Below are 23,212 nucleotides of genomic sequence, written 5' to 3'. Positions count from 1 at the left end.
CCTTAAATTGGTGAGGATCATCAATCTAGACCTTATTGAACCCAATAAAAATGGTCTTAGTCCTTTTAAAGTTTTGTTAGTAACACAGTCATCAATCATCACCTTTATATTGAACCTGACTTAGTGCCTGAAATGGTCTTAGTCCTTTTAAAGTTTTGTTAGTAACACAGTCATCAATCATCACCTTTATATTGAACCTGACTTAGTGCCTGAAATGGTCTTAGTCCTTTTAAAGTTTTGTTAGTAGCACAGTTCCATGCCTAGAACATAAGTCCATGCCTAGAACATAAGTCCATGCCTAGAACATAAGTCCATGCCTAGAACATAAGTAGTCAGGTATGATACACCTTTAGTAGAGTTTGCATTATTGACTGTGTTTTTTTACATTACATGTACTATCAACTTTGTATTTGAAGAAAATCTAATAGTTGTTGCATAACCAAGAGCCAGGATTGCCCTCATTACTGGTACATTGTATATAGAGAATATTATGTGAGTTTTGGATAAAGATCAAGTTTAAAGATTTAAGACAGCAAAGCCTTGCACTAAGAAAGGTAAAGTGATAATGATTGATAAGTTATACATCAAAAGAAAATATTGGAATGGAAATACATTCCCTCCATTTAAATGTTAATTGAGGCTTAAATTCCCGATTTCAAGAGTAACAGTCATATGCCTTAACTCTTTCAGTGCTGGAACCGAATTTTGAAGATCTTTGCAAACAGTTTGGATCCAGATGAGACGCCACAGAACGTGGCGTCTCATCAGGATCCAAACTGTTTGCTATTCTGATAGTATTCTTTGATTTTTTTTTAAGAAAATGCTTATTTTAGAAATTTAGCAAACAACATTTAAGCAGAAGACAAATATCCCAGCATGCAAAGGGTTAAATGACAAGAAAAAGCCAGGACTGCTAAGAGGATTCTCTAAAGTGGACTTGCAGCACTGCATTGCAGAGGATTTGCAAGTCATCAAGTGATCATTAAACAGATACATCATGCAATCATTTCTTTTAACAAGATGGTGAAGTGGTCTAGACCGTATTCATATGTTTATGTATTCATGTACATGGAAAGTCTTCTGAAGTGGCCTCAAGTGCAAGGCTTTGCTGTCTTAAATCATTAAGCCACTGAACAAAGTATGAGAACATGTTCTGAGTTTACCAAAAAGGCTGTCACAAATATAGGCTTAAACTACAACATTCAATTCAGTCTGTACTGTAGTTATGGAAGACTGAAATACTGTTGAAAATGGGGAAGAAATGCAACAAAACAAAAATTAATCACAGAAAAAGAACTGTTACCCTACATATGATTTTACATAATTAAAAATGATGTCAGGGAAAACATTGACAAGATACAAATTATCATACAATTACATGAAAACATAGGTGAAAGTAAAATTAACAAAAATAATTATAATTAAATTATAAACTTTTACAAAAGTAATTCATATTTTGTTGTGGTAATATCAGCTCTGCACTCAAATGACTAAGCTATGATTGAATATTCGAAACACTTTTGAAAATGTTATGACCTTTTTATTAGTGTTTTATATCCTGCAATATGGGAAAACTACATCAATATGTTCACGGTACTTGATTGTATATGTTCATAACAATGTAACAACGTGAAACACCTCGTAACCACAGCTTTTTTTATAGGAATTTCTTGTAACTAATTGCCAATTTAATTCCAAATGCCTGCACTTTATCTGATAATTTATGAAAAACAAGGTGTGAATCAAAGAGATAAAAAATGTTTGGATATGAAAATTCAATTTTGTATGAATACACCCCTTCTTATTTTGGGGGTTGTGAAATTTTATAATTATATCTCATGCTGATAAAACAGATAAAACAACAATTCCACTTGAGTGTTTGCAGTAATTAAATGAAATTTATAACAACTGAAATCCTGGGTATATCATAAATTAACTAAAATAAAATTTACTAAACTTGAACTTCATAAGTGAACTGTCTCGAGAGGTCAGTGAATGTAGAATACATAATAAATTAAAAAAAAGTGTTAAATTTGTGTACAACAGTATAGTATCATTTTTACATTACTTGTTTTTTATTGCTCTTACAAAATTAAGTAAATTAAAAGGACTGTGCACGAATGCATGGACACATTACACATGATTTGTGTTGACAAAATGCAGAAAAGTCTAACAATAAATACAAAATGTTCAGGCAAACTCAGGTTCAATAAATATTTTATTGATATTGATGGGTAAGCATAATTTTAAATTAAGTCATTTTTTCCAATCCAGGATTTGGATAACTGTTGCCGACCGGGAAAAGTCTCAGAGGGATATAAAACAGTATGATAACAAGTTTGTTTGTCCCTCAAAGTCACATTCTTAGGCTTATCGCTACCCCCAAAAAGTTGCCTGAGTGTTTGTTCAAAACAAGTATTAGCAGTAATCCCTAGCATTCACACTACAGCAAAAGAATCCAGATAATTAATATGTGAGTAATATGAAAATTTGGTCAAACACGGAAACTGATGTTTGCCTAGGTACTTAAGCTGTGCCAATCTCGGTCTGGACCGCCAATGTTTTGACATGGGGATTTAAACTTAAATCCGTTGTTGATGTCCGAATTTTGAAGGGCCATGTTTGTTTAAGATGACCACAGCTGAATCAAGCTGACCTGGACTACATCTCAGCCCTATCGGCTTAAAAAAACACATATCAGAAATGTGTATTATGAAACTGACATAGTACCGATGAATATGTTGCGAAAAATTGTTCATACATCAATAATAATAATGATAATAAAACTTTCTTTTATGATTGACAGGCTAAGTGGAAATAATTTCATTAAAATATAATATTTGTATGTTTTCTTTATTTTACACATATTTTTCTAGCTGTAGTAATAGTTGTTATAAAAAAGTAAATGCATAAATCTTTGGTAAACCACACCCAAATCATGATGCTTATATCTTTGATAATGCATATGACATACAATAATTTAGTAATTTCACATACCATTTGAACACTTTAAAATGCTTTTTAAGCTGGATTTTTCAGCATTTAAGGGTTATGAACAGCCAATCTTACAAATAATTCATGGGCTTTTTAACCCTTTCCCCATCAGAATCAAAGTGAAAGTGGCTTTTGCAACCAGCACAAAAACCAGAACAGCCTGCAAGTAACTCGCAGTCTGGTCAGGTTTTACGCTGTTTGCTGCTCATCAGTATCTTTGGTTTGTAAATGAGGCCTTGAACACTTGAATCTAGTAAGAAAGGTCTTTCATTAAATTTAACTTTCTAAGGGACTACAAATGCGTCAAAATATGTATCGAAGTGGTAAAGGGTTATAATTTTTTCTCGTATTTACATTTAAGATCAAATGTAAATAAATGCATAAAAGCTTTTCTTATCAATTGGCAAACAGACTAGACTGACAAGACAATCTTCCTTTTGATCAACATTATAAAGTTTATTAAATGTTCAGTAACAACATATTTTCAGTTAACCGGTTAATGAACTAAAAACTTAAAAGAAAACCTAAAAAACTTGCTTACAGCAAAAGCTTAAGTAAACATTTCGTAAAAAACCTATATGTCTAGAGTATGTTTTTTATAATCACCACAATAAAGTCTTAGTAGCTTAGAGAATATGTTGTGTACTTCAAGTTAAGTAATCCTTTATAATGCTCTTATTGTAAGATAATACCACATAATATGTAATCTATTTACATCAGGCATTATTCAATGAAGAGATAATGTATACTGGTCAAATATTTACGCAAATCATTACGTGCAGATATTAAATTTCATAACTCGACAAACAAACAGTCAATAGACGGATGAATATATTTCAGTAATGATGTTCACAACGATTGGGACACCAAATAATGTTTTTTGTATGTATAAGCGAAAATATATGTTTTTGTAATTAGTTCTGTAAATACAAGCGAGCTGGTCTTTTTAAAGGAGGCATCACAGAATATTTCCCATATTTCTAATCATTAATTTTATGGGTTGTTGGGTTAATTACTCAACACTGGTAGGGTAGTCATTCAAGAACAATAATTATTGTCTAATGTTCGATTAAATCTGACTTTATAAATAATTTTTCCACATGATGTTAATTAAATTAAAATGTGAAAAGAATATCTTTATTAATTGTAAGCTCATTTTTCGCAGATTTTTTTCAGATCTTTGTTACAAACAACTAAAGCCACAGACATTGCCATTCAAACCACACCATCAACTGCACCTTGTTTCTTTTTATTATCTCTTTTTATGCACTTTTTCACATAAAATATTTTATTGAGGATGTGTTTACACCAATGATAAAAGGGAACCCACTATCACCCGAGGAAAAAATCACACAAAGGGCAATAACTCTAGCCCAATCACCTTTATTTAGCAGGCTACCTGTGGGTTTATGACAACTTTATTGCATTTGCACAATCAACTTTGCAACCACTTAGCAAGATTCCAATCTCCATGTCATTTAGTCACAATGTCTTCCTGTTTACGACAATGTGTTACAACAACAATGGAGGCAAGCTGCAACCCAGGTGTCTAAGACCACTATGTATTTTTGTCACCCTGGGAATACAGGAGTGAATGCCTACTGGGTCTCAAATGTTCTCTCACCTGATCTAAAGAGTCAACATTTGAAAAGAACTAATATAAATAATGGAAAAGATGTCCCTTCAGAATTTCCGAAGGACAAGGACAAAGATATTTTACTTAGGCGTGAGAATGAAAGTACAATCTTACATCATTACAAGCATTACACCATTACTAGCATTAATCTTGTTGTGTAACATCATTGAAAGCATCATTCTTTGTTGCATAATCAACAGATCCGAGGTGACAATGGCTTAAGTGTGGACTGGAGTGGCACTGGATTGACAAATATTCAGAACAGAAATTTGAACATTGTGTCATTATATCTGTAGAAAATTTATAATGGAATAAGCAATAATGATTTCTTAACTGGTCATGCTGAATGTATGCATGGCAATTGTTACTTACTAATACATATAACAGAAATCATGTAGCTTTTCTCATACAGTGTACATACTGTGAACTTTATAAACAACACTTTTAAATGTTTCAAGGCAAACTTGACAAAACACCTTTTTGCATATCTTTGTGAACCAAAAGAAGTATTGTCGGATTAAGCATACACACTTAAAGGATTTTAAAGTTGAACCCTATGAATGCACTTGTCATATTCATTGAACATTGTAAAGAAAATCCTCTTCAAGTGCAAAGCTTTCTGAAGACATTCTCAAGGTAGAATGCGAATCTAAGGTATCTACTCAACATTTCTATATGGAATGAACACTTTTATGAACTGCAGCCTTCAATATTATCAAAATTACTTCAGTATTATCTTACTATCCTCCACATTATCTGAATCACACTGATATTATCTAAATCACTGAAGTGGGTAGTATGGCTGAACCATCAAAGGGGTTAGCCAATCTTTGCAGATCAGAATCATGCACATAATTAACTTACAAACCTTTATAGCTGTTTACATAAGACTTTCTTGTAAATTTGCTTGAGATTATCTTGAACATTAACTTGAGATTATCTCAATAATTAACTTAAGATTATCTCGAAGATTTACATAAGTTTATCTTGAAAATTAGCTTAAGATTATAATGAAAATTTACTACTTTAATCATTCCAAGGAGAGCTGACTGATTGCAATCTAATTGTCTTGGTGATAGTCATAATTATATATACAGGTCAGCATGAGTACAAAGGTCACACCTCACCCTTCATGTGCAGGGAACATTTGCCCGGTAAGTGTAAAGAGTCAAACTGCAGACTGCACAGAGTAATCTGGGACAATACTTTACGTATGCACATTCATAAAAACCCCTTTTTACAAAGCACGGCTCATTTAGAACAGGTACTTACAGGAAGTTGGCGACCGGTTTGAACTATTGTTCTTTATGACAAAGGAAGAGCAACCTGTATAAAATCTTTATCGTATTATCATCAATAAGGACTCATTTTTCGGCGTAAGCTGTATTAAGCCAGCTTTTCACCCTGATTTGACCTTTGTAAGTGTCCAATAATATTCAAATAAAATTTCCCGCGGCTAGGTACGAATGAATACACTTCATTTATTCCATTGGCTGATTTGAGTATAACACCAGAACATTGGAAACATATCCGTGTCTTTGTAACACTGTTTTACTGCATGAAACAATTTTATCTCTAATGAAAAGGCTCAATAGATAGAACAGTTTTACAATCAATTTTCGACATAAATACAGTTTGTGCGTTCACCTTTTATTTTCAGAGAATTACCAGCGCAAAAGCGTTTATACTAAAGGCTATATTCTCATATTTAGTACTTACTTTCATTGCATTTCAACCCGCGAGGTTTCGGGTCAATTCGCGGCCAGTGTGTGAAAGTCAGAGTTTATATACAGTTCATCACCGGAGTTCGCAGAAGGGGTTGCGATCTTTTCATTGAAGGAAAAAATTGGAATCTATGCTATTTTTGTCTGATGGAGTAAATAGTTCGTTTAGTCGCTTTGTCGATATATCAATATTTTAGGCACAGCTGTTGCCTTGGTCGTGTACAGTTGGCGTAAACAAGCCGTCGTTTCAGCAGCAGAATTGTTACCTAACTTTAATGCATTGCATTCCAATCCGCAAGGTATCAAGGCCAGTTTGCGGTCAGTTGCAGAAATCTTTATATAAACGCCGTCTCGTAAACTTTGTGCACTTGAAGTCTGTTTTGATCAGAAAGATACTAAATAAAGATATTCGGCGATATTATTGTGGTATGTCAATCATCGATTTTTAATATGTTTTCAACATTTGCATTATAAGGACCAATTTTGATAAAATTAATTAGAAATATTTATCCATTTAGACTAGTTTATTAAGCATGAGCACAATAATTCACTATACTATAATGATGCAATTAAATAAGATTTGAGTATTGCCGGCTGACCTATATGCACTCGTTTATTTTCATGTTTCTTGTGTTTTTCTATTCTGTAAAAATAGATACCTGAGTAATAATATCACATAAAGCAAAATAAGCCACGAAATCTGGCGCAACACCCCGTAATTGATTTGCTTGTGATGTAGCTAAGAACTGCGCAGAAAAAAAGGCATCCGTTACTTTTTATCACATAGAGATAACTTTTGTTCGTTCATAAATCATAAACATCGACCACAATCAACGCCGTATATCTTTTTTAAAGATATTTCTTGTTTAATCTTTCCCTGATGTCCTGCAGTTAACACATCACTCTGATTCACTGTGGATACCTTCATACAATTTCCCCTAATTTTTAAATGAAGTTTAATGCCTGACAAAATGAAATTAGGTAGGGTAGATCAGTGATCCTTGTCCTACTCTAATAACATTTAACAATGCGCCAGGTGTTTGCAGGTGTCCTGTACAGAAAAAAGTTCTCTAATGTACACTTAATTTAAACTTAGGTCAGGCCAGAAAGGGCAGGGATCATTGTCACATGCTGCTTAGATTTCTCATAGATGTCTCATAGATGTATTGGTCATTTCTGTAAACTGCGCTATTGCAGACCTTAGGAAAATAATGATTCAAGTCTATTATAGAGATTTATTTTCAAAGCCCGTTTTGTGTTTGGCTTTGTTCTTTTCATGATAATTGGATGAAAAATATTAATAACATTATCTTATATTTATGAATTCAAAATGGATAATAAATTAAAAGAATAACAATATGTTATAATCATTACTAAAAATATATCACATATATGAAATGTAATGACAATGAAAGCAAATATAGTTACCCTATTGGCATCAGTACACATAAAGCAACATCAAAAATGCATAAATATTTCGAAAATAGCTAGATTTCTTAAGGAGAAGGCATAGATTTTAAAAGGAAAAGGCTTTTTTCTTATTAAAAGCATTTTAAAGTGGTATTTCATTTACATGACTGTATACTAATAGTTTATGTTTATTTGTATTGTCAAGACACTGCATATTGCTTCAAAAAAGGCTTTTGCATGTTTAATGACATCAGGACCAACACAAGACTTAAACCTTTATTGTAAGCATAATCTCTTAAAAGTAAATTATGTATGTTAAACCTTTTATATTCAGATAAAAAACTGACAGTTTAACTGTCAAATTAATGCATATAAAAGTCAGGATCAAACATCTTTGACATCAACATGTTTAACCATTGACCCTTTGACAGTGGCCTTAACTTTGTAAATTTATAATTGATTAAATCATAATTACCATTGATAACATCAGTGTCAAGAAATGTGCAAGGACTTTTGAAAGACCTCAGGGAAAGTCCTTGAAATAAATCAATTTTAAACATACCAAATGCATGGATTCATAAGAATTACTTTATTTGCTTAATTACAGTCTTTAATAAAGGTGTGTGCCTTCTGTCATGATTTTCAGCCACTTATTGAATAGTAAATGGTGCTTTTAAAAATCCAAAGGCAATTTTCACTGGTGAGGGTTGAGCATGAAACACTATTGAGCTGATACCAAATGTATGCCAGTGTTTTTTTTTCGCCATTTTGGAAATAGGGCCAGGTCCCTTTGGATTGGGAACATTTGCAGCGTTTTGACTAAAATTGGGAAATTAGTGTTGTTGTTGTTGTGCTAAAAAATGCCTCAAAATTGAGAATGCAAGTGTTTTCAGTATTATATTTACAAAGGTTGAACTTATATTGATGGGAGTTGATCAAACTATTGAGATCTAAAAAAAAATAATTTTATTTTGGAAACCTTCCATTTGGAATTTTTAGCTCCCATTTGGGAAAAATATATACTTTTTTCTATTGGAAATGGGGCCGATTACCGGACCCGATTTTGAATTAAAAAAAACAACACTGTATGAGATTTGCCCACTTGAAATAAATAATTTTTCAAAACAACAACTTCCAATAACATCACTAAAGCAAACTACCAAGGAGTAATAACTAAACGCAAAATGAGAAATTAAAAGATATTGCACAGGTAATGTTATTCATACTACACGACATGAATGACTTCAAATACGGACTACAGCGGAAGTTTGGTGAGTATCATGTGAAATCTAAGCGTATGACAGTGTCACTGAATCTGGGTGGAGGCCCATTCCCCTGTGATGAGGTCAGAGATAGCGTGTAACCTCCCCCTGTCCTATGCAGTGACCCCAGCGACCTCCAGTAATCCTACTCTCACCACGGGACAAACAGAGTCCCCAACTATACCAGCGGGTTTCAATAACAGCCCAATTAAAAACCGATTAACGCATGACATACCGGCCTGAAAACTGATAAAACTTAAAACCATTTACAGTTTCCTCCAAAAGTAAACGGACAGCAAAACCAACCAATTTTGGTAGATAAACTTTGCCTGTCATGCATATAGCCTCGGATTACCATAAATAGAAAAAAAAATTACTGGGATGCTTAAGGCTAATAATAGACTTGCATTAGGCTATAACCTAATGCGTTTTTTAAAATGTCTTTCAGCAGTACGAGGTTTTAAATATCAAATTGTGTACACACAAACTGATGTCATTCATGGGCAATAAAAGGTTTCATATGCAATATTATATTCTGGTTTGCTGAAAATAAATCTTGTTCTTCCTCTTGAGCTGTCACAATGGGAAAGTTGGCAAAAATGACTTTTTAAAGGGACTGTCAACCACTACGACGTAGAAAAGAAAAGTTGTAAAATACCGTATTTTTGTACAAGTATTAGTTTATATTGATTAAAATATCACGACTGATATATTACATTACTTGAAAATAAGTTGTTAAGTTTTCATATTTTCAGAATATTTGGAAATAAATTTTACTGGGTATGTCTACCTGAGGTAACTACCAGTTACATATAAATAACGCCAGTAGATTGAGCATTATCGTCACGCAGTAAACCCAGAAATGCAAATTGTGCATGCGTAGTAGATTTTATATATCTAATATATAAAATGATCAATCTACTGGCGTTATTTATAGTGTGTATATCGTTACGTAACTTATTTTCGCGATGTAATTTCGATTTCACATCGCGAAATTTTAATACCAAATATACTGAAAATATTAACATTTTTCAAGTAATGTAATATACCAGACGTTATTTTTTAATCAATATAAACAAATAATTGTAACAAAATACAGTATTTTAGAACTTTTCTTTTTCAATGTCGTCGTGTTTGACAGTCCCTTTTTAAGGAAGTTTACAGCGCAGAAATTCAGGTTAAGTATAAAACATTCTCATAATTCCCCTTGGAACATTTGCCACAGGTTGCCATAGCTTTGTTACAGGGTAATTACTGCCCTGTACGTTGTTGTTCAGAATGTGACAACGAATAATTATCATCTTATTACAACATAATGCTTTTATAATTTAAAAACTAATTTGTTAGTTGAAGCTTACTTTTGATGCTACTGCTGTTGCTGCTGATAATGATGATAGAAGTGATGCTGAATGAGATGATAATAGAAGTCATGATGCTAGAGATGATGATTATGATAATGATGATGATAATGATGATGATGAAATTGATGATGGTTGTGGTGAAGACAAATTTCATTAATTTAATAATTATTATAGTGATGTTAATGATCAGATGATCAGTAGAAGGATATGTATTAGCCCTTTGCATGCTGGGAAATTTGTCGTCTGCTTAAATGTCATCTGCTGAATTTCTAAAATACTGTAAACGTATAGAAATTCGTCGGTATGAAATTTCGTGGTTTAATAAAAAACAACTAATTCGTTGACACGTAATTTCGTGGATTTCAAATAAAAAACAACTAATTCGTTGACAAGTAATTTCGTGGATTTCAAATAAAAAACAACTTACCGTCATAATTATTAAATTTTAATAAAACAACCAGAGTAATAACGAAGCATAATCTGCTTATCTGTGTTGACAGCAAGACTCGAGGTTAATGTGCACTGAAGCGTGAAAGTGTTTCCGATAATTGTCGATAAGAGCGATAAAGCGGCGCACTTGTGGGTCCCCACTCGCTAATTGCCATCAATGTTGTTTTAACAATATTTGTAAATCACAGCGCAATAGGTCCCCTAGTCGTAAAAATTGAGTAATAAGGTCCCCAAAATACAGGTGTGAAAACTGTAATGTCTCTTTTAAGTTTAATTGGCACTAATTGACATATGTGATAAATCTTCAAACTGTTAATTTGACGATGTCCCGTAAAAGAGGATAGTCGTTGATGTACAGTTTATATACCGTGCTTGATTATAAAAGCATTATCATCCAAACACTTATCAATAAAACAACATATCGCATTAACTTGCGTTCAAACAATGTCTCTTTCAAAATGGTTGAAAACGGGAGCAGTACCGACACATTCTCCTACTATGGCAGGATTGCCCGACCCTGCTAAGGCTCTGTCTACGACTGAAGCTTTATTAACACAGGCCGCTAACGATGCAGTAGAAGAAATGGTCATTGGACGTAAACGGAAGCGTGGGGAGTACGCTTCTTACTGTGACGAAACCAGGGCAAAAATTGCGCGTTACGTTTATTAACCATGATGAATAAAACGTATATTTACAATGATGAATAAAAAAGAAAAACTCGCACGACTTTAGTGTTTTATTAATGCACTGGATGGCGAACAAATTGATATTTTATATAAAAACACTACTTGTTATTCATACTGATTAATCATTAACATCGTAGTTCTTATCATACTAAGTCATCATAAACATCTTAGTTCAAACATATTTAATTTACAACAAATTCGTGGAAAATAGCAACAACATTTACAATTTTGAAATATTTTAATTAGTCGAGATAAAAGTGTAATGTGACCTACTGAAGTGAAGTTACTATTACAAAAAACAAATATCTCGGACAACCGACAACAAAAGAAAATGGCGGAAATGCCATTCAAAAAAGACCGATTTCGGATTAAAATGTATCAAAAATCGTTGGTACTTAAATTCGTGGTTCGGCGGAACCACGAAATCCACGAAAATTAGTACCACACGAACTTTAATGATTTTACAGTAAGCATTTTCTTCGATTCTTTTCAAAGAATACTATCAGAATAGCAAACAGTTTGGATCCTGATGAGACGCCACGTTCTGTGGCGTCTCATCTGGATCCAAACTGTTTGCAAAGGCCTTTAAAATTCGGTTCCCGCACTGAAAGGGTTAGACAGATGCACTTTCTGTTGATCCAATAGAAAAACAAGGTACAGGCACGTGATTTCAGTATTTTCTATTGAATTCTAATACGATATCAGAGTGTTAAACAAATAACTTTCATATGACACACATTATCACCACCACCTGACAAAACATATCCGATTTCTCTGGGACACAACCATAAATAGTGTATACTTACAGGGACCCAGTCCAAAGACAAAAAAATTCAATGCTATCCAAAAAGAATTTAATTTAGATTCTGTTTGTTTTTCTGACAGCAGTTTTGTTTGACAAAAATGAACAATTGAAGTGTTGAACAGGGCTGTGAGTGGATTTCAAGCAATAAATTATTTCCTTCGTCAAACAATTTTAAAGCAAAAACACATACTTCTCATTATGTCCAATATCATATACTGACAAAATTATGATATCACCCAAATTAAATTTTAGACAGATTGTTTTGATTGGATTTCTTTTGGCTAGGGCATTCTGTGTTCTAATGGTTTCTAATTTAAAGTCTCTATAACGCTCAAAATCAACGAAAATTTCATAAAGTATTTTGTAAAATAAAGTTAACACCTAAACAATCAGTGTTCCTTATAGCAATAGCCACAATTTCAACGCTAGATGTGGTATGATTACATAGATTTTTTTAGATGCAAAATGCTCGTTTTTATTTATTTGTGACCACAATAAATTCCATGTTTATTTCCTGCGATTATATCTATTGATACGACACATGAACACTAGAATGGTACCATTTTAAAACCATAATAAAAACGAGCATTTTGTATCCACAAACATCTAGTCTACCAGACCACATCTGGCGTTGAAATTTCGACAATGGCCATAAGAAACAATGATTTTTTATTGTTTAGCTTTATTTTACAAAATATTGTACGAAATTTTCGTTGATTTTGAGTAATAATGTTACTTTAATATTTTTTCAGTAGGTTTAACCTTCCAGCAAATATTTTCATTAGTAGTTGACATATTGCAACCTGCTATTAGCCTTTGTATCACCATGTAAATATCTTCTGTCACTAGCCAAAACAGGTTATACAACAAAACCTTGAGGTTATTTATCGTCTTATTTGGCTTAACAAGTAGACCAGAAAAGTCATAAACATCTCCTAGTGTGTCCATCCTTTGCTTGTACTAACCAGACCTAACCTTGACTTAAAAAAAGCTTATATTATGATTGTTTGTAGCAAAATAATACACACATTTTACCGACTTAATAATTTTTTAAGTGTTCAGTTATACAAACACTTAAATAGAGCTATTTGAAAATTGGCAACATGTCATGCTTTCAGATCATTATAACAAAATAAATGACAATTTATAGGTATTAATAATTGAGTCTATGTTGCACTAAATATTAATTCACTCCTTTTCAAATATTTGGCATGAATACATTTCCAAATTTCTGTTCATAAACTCATAAAAGATCTGCCATAGACATATTAATTAAGAGTAAAGCAAACTTCAGTGTAATGTCATTACTGCTTAGACACTGGGTTCTATTGGAGGACTTGCATAACCTTTGGTCTCTATTCAGGCGCTTTGTGTTCCTTGTCAATAATTAAAGCCCAGGGTAAATAGTCAAGTGGTCAAGTCTCTGCTGGGGACATTCAGGATGACCTCTTGTGGTCAGTCAATGTTCAGTTTGTTTAATTAACCTAAATGAGACACTGTCACTTACAGGCGCTTCTTAAATGAGCTTCTCGACAAAGCATAGCTTCTGCAAAACTAATACTAAATAGTTCCTGAAAATAAAAAAAAATTGTTATTTATTTTACTTAAATCAGTTTTCATATTTTAATTGGCTTTTATCCGTTGAAATGTGGAAATAAAACACCTCAGCACAGATCGCACAGTCTTTTATCGAAAAAAACATATCTATAAATATTGGTTTCACCTATAAACTGGACACGTATGAAGAAATTTAAACTGGTCCCCGGCAAAATGTTGTTCATGATTTCATGAACACTTCAAGCCAATCAAGAACTGTTCATGAACGGTTCTGAAAAAGTTCCTGAGCTTGGTTCATGAACTTTTGGACATGAACTGTTCTTAAGACATGTTCATGAACTGTTTATGAATTATGTGTTGAACATTTCAAAGTTCATGAACAGTTCTTCATCTAACCATAAATACTTAGTGATGAACATTTCATGCACAAGTATTTCTAATGACTTTTCTGAGACAGACTTTAAGGATCCATCATGAATAATTCATGAATTCCTTTGTGCTAGATGTTTCATACATATTTTTGAAAGAAAGTAATATTGAAGTGTCTAGCATACAAATCTTGTAGATTTGTAAAACCTGTGAAAATAGTATGAATATGCATAGTACTTCCACTGTAAGTTAGAGTTCTTGACCGGTTCTAGAGAATTTTAAGAACATTTGTACAAGAACTGTTCAAGAACTGCCTTCAGGAACACTTCAATAACTTTTTAAGGACCTTTCCTGTTCTTGAATTATTCTTAAACTATTCTTGAACACTTTTTTGAACAACAGGTTTCCTTCTGATGTTCTTAAACAGGTCTACACAATGTTTTTGAACGTATGATGGACTTTTTAAGAATCCAATATGTTCTTAAAAGGATCTGTCATTGTTCTTGGAAGACTTAAAAGACAAGTTTAAGAACGTTTTAAGGACATCTTATTTCAAGAACAGTTCAAGATGATATCAAGAACTCAATGTACATTGCATTGCTGTTTTTACAAAGAAAGAATATTGTGTGCACAGGAAGTTGAAACGGAAGGCACATGGTTTATGTTATATTTGAAAATGTAAGTCTTTAATAAATTACCGGCTGAACTGATCAGCCATTGGTTCCATTTCAAGTTCTTTGGCACTGTAATTGTAACCATTTCTGGGAAACCATTGATTAGTAAATGTTTCTTGAACTGAAAATGAGACTATTCATAATCTTTTCAATACATGAATTATTCATGAACATATAGTGCAAAGTTGTATTATGAAATTTAAAGAGTATTATCAAACCACTTGTATCTCAGTTATTAGTGTTATATTTAAATTATTGTTATATGTTGCTATCAATATGTTAAGTGCTAATACAAGACTTGTTTCTTCTTACCCTGACCTGTTTGTTGAGCTTTAGTAACACTTATGATAACCTTTGCATAAATTGACAAATTCTTGTTCATGAATAGTTCATGAACACTTCATGCCACCTCAGTTCATGAACTCTTGAAGAACTATGGTTCATGAACTATTCACTTACAGTTCGTGAACAGAAAATGAGCCATTGAAAAATAGAAGGAAAATGTTCATGAACTGTTCATGAACAGCAAAACCCTGAAGAATTTTTCAAGAATTGTGTTGTTCATGAACTGTTCAAGAACACTTCATGCCATTGATGTTCATGAATAGTTCATGAACATTTCATGCCACACGGGTTCAAGAATAGTTCATGAACACTTCATGCCATAAGGGTTCAAGAATAGTTCATGAACACTTCATGCCATTAGGTTTCAAGAATATTTCATGAACACTTCATGCCATTAGTGTTCATGAACAGTTCATGAACTAAAACTTCAAGAACTTTTCACAGACGTGGCTCATTTTCTGTTCACGAACTATTCGTGAACAATTCATGAACTCAGTTCACGAACAGTTCATGAACTGTTCACAAATTATTCATGAACTGCAGAACAACATTTCGCAGGGGGTGAATACATTTTCCAATGTAAACAAACTCATATGGCTTCATTCATGGGCTACTAAGTTGACCTTAATTCAAATGAAAAACTCGGTGACATTCAACAAATAAAAAGACCCATATCAAACACTTGGAACTCAATCCTTTACTGTAAACATTAATTTTCAAAGGTATTACTGTTGATTATTCAGAACATACATGAATGCGTGATGAATACATTTGCATACAAAGTATTGACGTGGACAGTTTTCATTTCGAATAAAACAATCCCTGCTGATTTTGGAATGCCAGTTATGATAACAAGGTGTGGGGCTTTCAACTTGTTGATGAAGGTCCCATGGGTGCAGGATAAGGAATACGCAGGTCAAGGTCAACAAACCATTGAAATGGCAACTAAGGACTTCTTTAAGTTGTCCCAATATACATCATGGAATCCAAGTAGTCTTCCATGAGATCTATGTGCTCCGATGAGCTTAAAAACATTTTTACAAATAGCAATGTTTGAATCTGAAAATTATCTCAGCCTTTATAAGGTGTTATTTTGTGTCCTGATTGATTTACCAACAGCATTTTGCTGAGCCATTATTACCTGTGCAAATACCCCCTGGAGTCAATGGTCTGAGTTTTCTCCAAGGTACCCTGGGACTAGTGGTCCTTGCTTCATTCATGAAGGCTTTTCAACAAACATGTCAAATGTGAATTGAGACTTACAATAAACAAACTACCATGTTCAGAGGAGGAAGCCTGTAAGTGTGTTTGCCAATCATGAAGGACAAGGGAAATGGAACGGTCATTTTAAGGACTTGTTGACTCCTGGTTCTGTAACTCTGTAACCTGACCATTCGGGTGCATCTGATTCACTGAAACCTCTGATTCACGATAACCTTACTGTGTTACCATTATCACATAATTGTTTTCATGTTATTGTTTTTTTGTTCATGCCATCGCATTTACACAAATGACAGATATGAATGATACACCATTTAAGTAGAAATAATTACATAATTGGGCCATGCTATGTGAAAATGGGGTTTAATGCATGTGTGTAAAGTGTTGTCCCAGATTAGCCTGTGCAGTCTGAGACTGCACAGGCTAATCAGGGACGACACTTTCCGCCTAAATTGGATTTTGGCTAAGAAAGGACTTTCTTGAAACTAAATATATCATAAAAGCGGTAAGTGTTGTCCCTGATTAGCCTGTGCAGAGTGCACAGTCTAATCTTGGACGACACTTTACGCACAAGCATTAAACCCCCTTTTCACAGAGCAAGGCTCATATAAAAAAAATATTCTTTAAGCCCCAAACAATTTATTTTACAAGTAGATTATGTTGTTGTTGTTTTTTTGCTTTTGTATGTACAGGAATGCAGTTATAATGACTCTTGAAGCACTAAAAATTGGCAATAAAATGTCATTTCTGTAGATAATAACTTATGGACTTTCACATCCCCTTTCACACTGGTTTAGTGACCTCATTTCAATTTAACGAAAAGTGCAAAGTTATTGCAGTACAGAAAGATTTCAATTGAAACTTTAAAGACCATTTCAGAGATATTAACGGAATTTTACACAATACATCATTTAGGGTCATATGGGTAAAGCAATAAAAGATGACATTACCTATCACTGTGATAATTGTCACTTTGGGTTCTTACATGGTACTTAGAGGTATATTTGAATTGTGTTACATAAATGAGACCAGAATAATAGCAGATAATTATAGTACTTAGTCTGCTTATTTAAAGGAAGTAATACCGGTGGAAAATAGTTTCATTGAATGAAATGTATTTTTTTTAAACAAATTTCCACTACTGACATTTAAAAAAAAGTTTTGATTTGTATGAATAATTTGTATTATACTCTTTCAAAATTTCAAATAAATAGGTTTAAAAGGTAACTCAAACACATTTCAAAGAAGAACATAGAGCAAACAGAAGATCTAATAATGCCAACACAGAGAGGGTGTGAATGAAGGAGATACACAACAACACCAAAATTAATTAATTTACAATGATTCATTCCATTACAATTTTAATTGTTACCACAAATACTGATTACCCTTACAGGCAATGATTAAAACAATGGACGGAGAGTCATACAGTGTACTCCTGATATAAAATCTAAATACCGGTAAGTCAATTGTTTGTTTCATTCGACATTCTTCAAAGTGTAATCGTCCAAAAGACAAAGGCAAGTTTAGTATCCTACATTCATGTTTCTAATTAAGATCTTGCAAAGGATTTTAAAAAGATGTTTGACATATGTATCTTGAGTGACATGTTGTTCTGGAATTGGAGACACTAAATGAATGATCTAACAATTGACATGCACACTTTAAAATAGAAGAATTTGAAGTTTAAATGACATATCTCTTTTTCTCATTTTAACTATGACAGGACTGATAGAAGACTATTTAACACATAGGACAAAGGTTTTGGCAATGGGCACAAAGGTAATTATATAGCTGACAGGACTGTTTCTTTAATGATCAAAATAAGTATGCATTTCAAGGCCACAGTGTCACAAGGTTTTACTCAGGGGCCAAACAGGTTAAATTCCATCAATTATTTTGACAAGTTCATTATTTTAAACTGGTTTTGCTGAAATTTGGTTGTTACTCACTTTTACTAGTTGAAAACCATTTAAACAAGAATATCATTGTCGACAAAAAAGTGTGTCTTAAAATTCCTCAGCATAATACTGATGCTAAAAGAAACATATATTTAAGGAATACCATGTATTTTTTAAAATAACACTTAGACCTAATGGCTGTTTTTTCCACAGTCTGTAAGAATATAATACAAGCTCTGCGGGGCCCTGTGACAATACAACTGATGACATCAACAAATTGAAGAAAACAGGAGATTATAAGATTTCCAACAACAAAATCTCATTAACAGCCAATATAACTCTATTTGGACCATACCAATAACAATTTCAAGACAATGGGTAACCATGGAAACAGTCTGGAATTCTTCAAGAAAGAAGGCACAACAATAAAAAGCCATATTAATACTTCTATTTTGAAGAGTAGTCAAACATTTAAGCTATCAGACTTGCTCACAGTCCATGAGTGGTCATGTGACACTAATGAAGAAGCCATTTTATTAGTTCTGACCAAAGAGATCTCTGTGTGGCAAAATGCATTGAACCTAGCTTGGTCAGACAGTGCCACAAAAAATAAACTTTATGTGGAAACAGAGAAAAGGAGTCTGTATTGACTTAAGCAACTTCTAAGGCACTGATATAATGTTATGGTTACATATTTATGTAACGATAAGACAACATGTGTGTCATGTGACATACATTGTGTATTTTTAATAAAAATATGTTCTTATAGTTCCATGTTTAAACAATGCAAGGCCACACAAGTAGTGTTATTGTGAATTGTATTTTTTTAATTTCCTTTTAACTTATTTCACACTTGATACTATTGCTGATGTTACAGTTAAATAGCAATGGTAAATTGTTTTAAACAAATAACAGTGAAGAAACTCTGTAACATTTTCCAACACCTAATCCAAACTGTTAACCTCAATGTTTGGTCATAATGAATCCTGTTCAGTTCAAAATCACACACAAGTCAAAATTAAAAAAAGCGAAAATGTGTTTTACCAAAAACAAATCTAGCTTAAACTCATTTTTCTGTCATTGAATGGCGTCTAGACATAAATAATAGTCAATAATCACAACTGCCAACCTATCATTATGGGATGAAGATCCCTTAAACAGAGCCCTTATTAATGTTAACACAATGGTCCTGGTATTAAAGCACCCAACCCCTTGACATTTAAGAGAGCCTATTATTCCCCTGGTGACATTCTCAAAGAGGCCACTAGACCAGAAAGTTAAATCTTTGAAGCCTGTGCCCTTTTAGTTAGTTTTAAGTTATGCTACTTTGCAAAAAGGCCAAGAAGATTTTAATGTGACTTTCTGCCTTTTGTGTTAATCTTAAAGGCCAGTTTATATAAAAAATATATTATGTGCTGACAGTTGGTTCATTACGAACATCCCTAAAACCATAAAATGTGTTTGTTGCCAGCCCCCATCCCCCAGTCACATAGATATCATCATTAATTAGTTTTACCGGCCAACAAGGACGCCATCTTGAAAAAAACAACTTCCGAAGGTCCGATTTTGTTAACCTTTTGAGATGTTAAAAAAGGATCTTCAACCCTACCAGGATCAGTTTAAATACCTTTTGTAGCAATTGTTTGGGGGGTTGATAGGGTATTTTTCACATATTGACCCTACTCATGTGAATCCATTTGATATTTTTCACACTATCTCTGTAACCATTGTAAGATTTTCCTTAATTTATTCATGCACGCAGTCACGGCATTTATTTGAATATAAAACACCTGTTTAAACCACGTAATTCTTATTTAAATATGTAAGTTAGAATCTAACTTTCAACCCAGATACATGTGAAATAAGTGGAGAAAGTGATGAGGCATTAATTACGCTGTTACACAAGCTCAGATAATTATTCTTCCGCTGTGGACACAATATGAGCTGTGATCTGAGAAAATGGGGCTTAATGAACATGACAGGTCTGAACGGAAAAATGTCGTAAATGCAAAATATTGTCCCAGATTAGCCTGTGCAGTCTGGCCAGGCTAATACAAATGACACTTTCCTCTAATGGAATTTCACCTTTAAAGGAAGTCTCTTTTCTTAATGAAAATCTTGCAAAGGCATAAAGTGTCGTTCCTGATTAGATTGTGAGGACTGCACTGGCTAATCTGGGACAACACTTTACGCTCATGCATGTAACCTCCTTTTCACACAGCATGGCCCAAATGTAAGCATGGATGAAACAGACAGAATGGCAATTGAAGAAACATCTGTTATTTACAGAACACCTGAGGTTAATTGTCATAAATGGCACATTTCAAACATAGGTAAAAATTGTGCAGCTCCTGCTGGAAATTCCTTGGTGATGTCATTGCCATTATCAGGGCCTATTGATCAGATAATATTATTACACCTGTGCTATCCTTGCACAATAATTGTAATCCCTAAATGTCCTTATGAAATACACCATCTAATCCCTTAACCAGATATTATGTAAATAAAGCTCCTTTAATGACATCATGAAAACTGAAGTACCATATGGATTAACCTGATCATTTGTATACAGATTATCCATATCTATACCAAGCAAGTAGTAATTAATAAAATGTCCTTCGAGTATAAGATTAAAAAAGGAGGATTATAGGTTTTTCTAATAAGTATATACAATACTAGAGATTATGTAGAAAAATAATCAATCAGTAAGAGTTACAATACAGACGAACTCCGTGCAATGTACGGTATTTGAACACTCTAGAATTCATAGGGACTTGAAAGAGTGGGTACGTGTATCTGGTGACATGTCCTTACAAGGTCAGAAGAGTTAACGCTCCTAAAAACATGCCACAATTCTTTCAACGGTCGGTGGTTGGCTTAACAATTTTCTATCTTAACCACTGGTTTCAGTGCGAATAACAACTTATTCCCCCATCAGAGGTCAACATACATTTTTATGATCAGATCAAATTCAACATCACCAGTATTAACATATATAATACCTTCGTTAAAAAAAAAATTGCAAAATTTACTCAATATTCAATTTATGATTACTTCCTACATTTTCTTTAATTACTGATCAATATATTCCAAATGTTCAAGAGATAAGTATCTCAACAATTTGTGAAATAAAAATGTTTACAACATCATTTAAAAAATATAAAGTGGTAGATTTAATCATAAAGTATTTACAACACACTATTTTTATTATAAATTGTGAAAGATACAGTTCCAGCATTATCATATATAACTATTATCTATACATCATATTAGTCTATTTATGTATTTTTTTATTGTGATATAATTAATGTGTTTTGCTAAAATTTAATATCTACAAAATAATAATCACATAATTATATCAATTGGCCAACTATTCAATCTTTCAATATACAGGTTGTGTTTTATTCACGTAAATTAAATTCAATTCAAATGTATACAATGTTCATGAAAATATGTAAAATCTATACATCAATATATCAACTGACAACTGACTAGCTAGAAGCATAAACATGATGTTAGATCAGCACTATTTCTTAGTAATAATCTGTCCTCACTTTTCCATGTCACACATCTTTGCAACTTAGGTTTAAATGTAAAACCTTTTGTACTTCTCATAAAGTTTGTTTAATTGATTTATTACTTTTTAATAACCCATGTTATTACTGGACACGGCTATATCCTTTGCAGGAAATATATTTGGAATATTTGCCACTGGGTGACATGGAAAGGTCAAGGTCATTTCCGTGTAACTATGGAAACAGTGCCTTACCCCTGGGGAGTGAAGGATAGAGGGAGGAATAAGACGATCCCATGGAGGAATCAAGCGTGAATGACAGATCATCTAGTGGAGGAAATACAACAAATAATGAGAAGTTGAAATTTTGAAAATAAATGAGGGATGCAACTCTGTTAATTAAATGTAAATGGTAGAAAGGATAATAATTATGGTCTTTAAAATAATCAAGGCAGATAATATGGTGTTGAAATAATATGGTATTTTTATGAATTTCATAAGCATCACACAACATCTTACAAAACAGGCTATGACAACATTTTTACAATATTTAATAATGTTCAAAAGCAGACAAAAGTAGTTTTTTAAATATGAATGTATAATATAATTTTTTTTAATCACATAATGAAAGCAGATGATTATATATTGTTAAATGCTAGTTATTTTTAACAACAAGAAAATTAATAGAAACAGCTAGAACATTTTAAAGATTTCTTTCAATAGCAGTAATATTTTTTAATTCATTCACATACTCCATATCTGCAGTACAAAATATGAGCACAGCTATGATAATGGTTATGTTTTTTTATCTTTGAAATATTGCGATAAATTTCATTTCAAATCAAAGGGAGATAACTCACCATCAACCATCAAAACGCATGATGTAGTTGCCTCCCCTGCAGAGTTACTGGCCTTGCAGAAATATCTGCCTTCGTCTTCAGGGAATATGTCCAGGAAAGTAAGGCTGCACTTGTTACCAATGGATGTGATCTGGAAATCCTGAAAACAGGGAAAACAATGTCAGTTAAATTTAAACCCAGAGGCAAAGATTGCAAGTATAATTGCCACTTGAATACTGGTATGTGTATTTTGAATGGATAAACATATTTTGTTTGTTGTTAGTTCATCAAAACAGGATTTAAATATAAAATCCAAGACCGATAATGCAACATTTTATTTCCCTTTTTTAAAAAGTTGATAGCTTTTTAATAAGCACAAAGCTAGAGTTGCTAGAGTTTTTATTATTTTACACCTGCACTTTTTGTACCAAATCACCAAATAAATAAAGACATTTATATGACAG

General features: G+C 32.9%; 1 protein-coding gene across 2 annotated transcripts in view; it reads right to left on the bottom strand.

Moving 5' to 3' along the window:
• The window catches only part of LOC127847360 (roundabout homolog 2-like), a 37,534-nt gene extending 14,627 nt beyond the window's left edge, over nt 1-22,907 (bottom strand). Inside the window, exons 1-2 of one of the 2 annotated variants that reach the window (XM_052379223.1) lie at nt 22,770-22,839; nt 22,165-22,236 (exon numbers count right to left, since the gene is read on the bottom strand). The gene's annotated coding sequence lies outside the window, so the exon portion shown is untranslated. Of the gene's footprint in view, nt 1-22,164; nt 22,237-22,769 lie in introns of both variants that reach the window. The other variant, XM_052379224.1, reaches the window with a different exon arrangement.
• Between the last annotated feature and the right edge of the window lie 305 nt (nt 22,908-23,212).

Source organism: Dreissena polymorpha, chromosome 10 (genome assembly GCF_020536995.1).
Source record: "Dreissena polymorpha isolate Duluth1 chromosome 10, UMN_Dpol_1.0, whole genome shotgun sequence".
NCBI lineage: Eukaryota > Metazoa > Mollusca > Bivalvia > Myida > Dreissenidae > Dreissena > Dreissena polymorpha.
The sequence above is the reverse complement of the archived record's forward strand: the minus strand, read 5'-3'. Positions and strand labels throughout refer to the sequence as shown.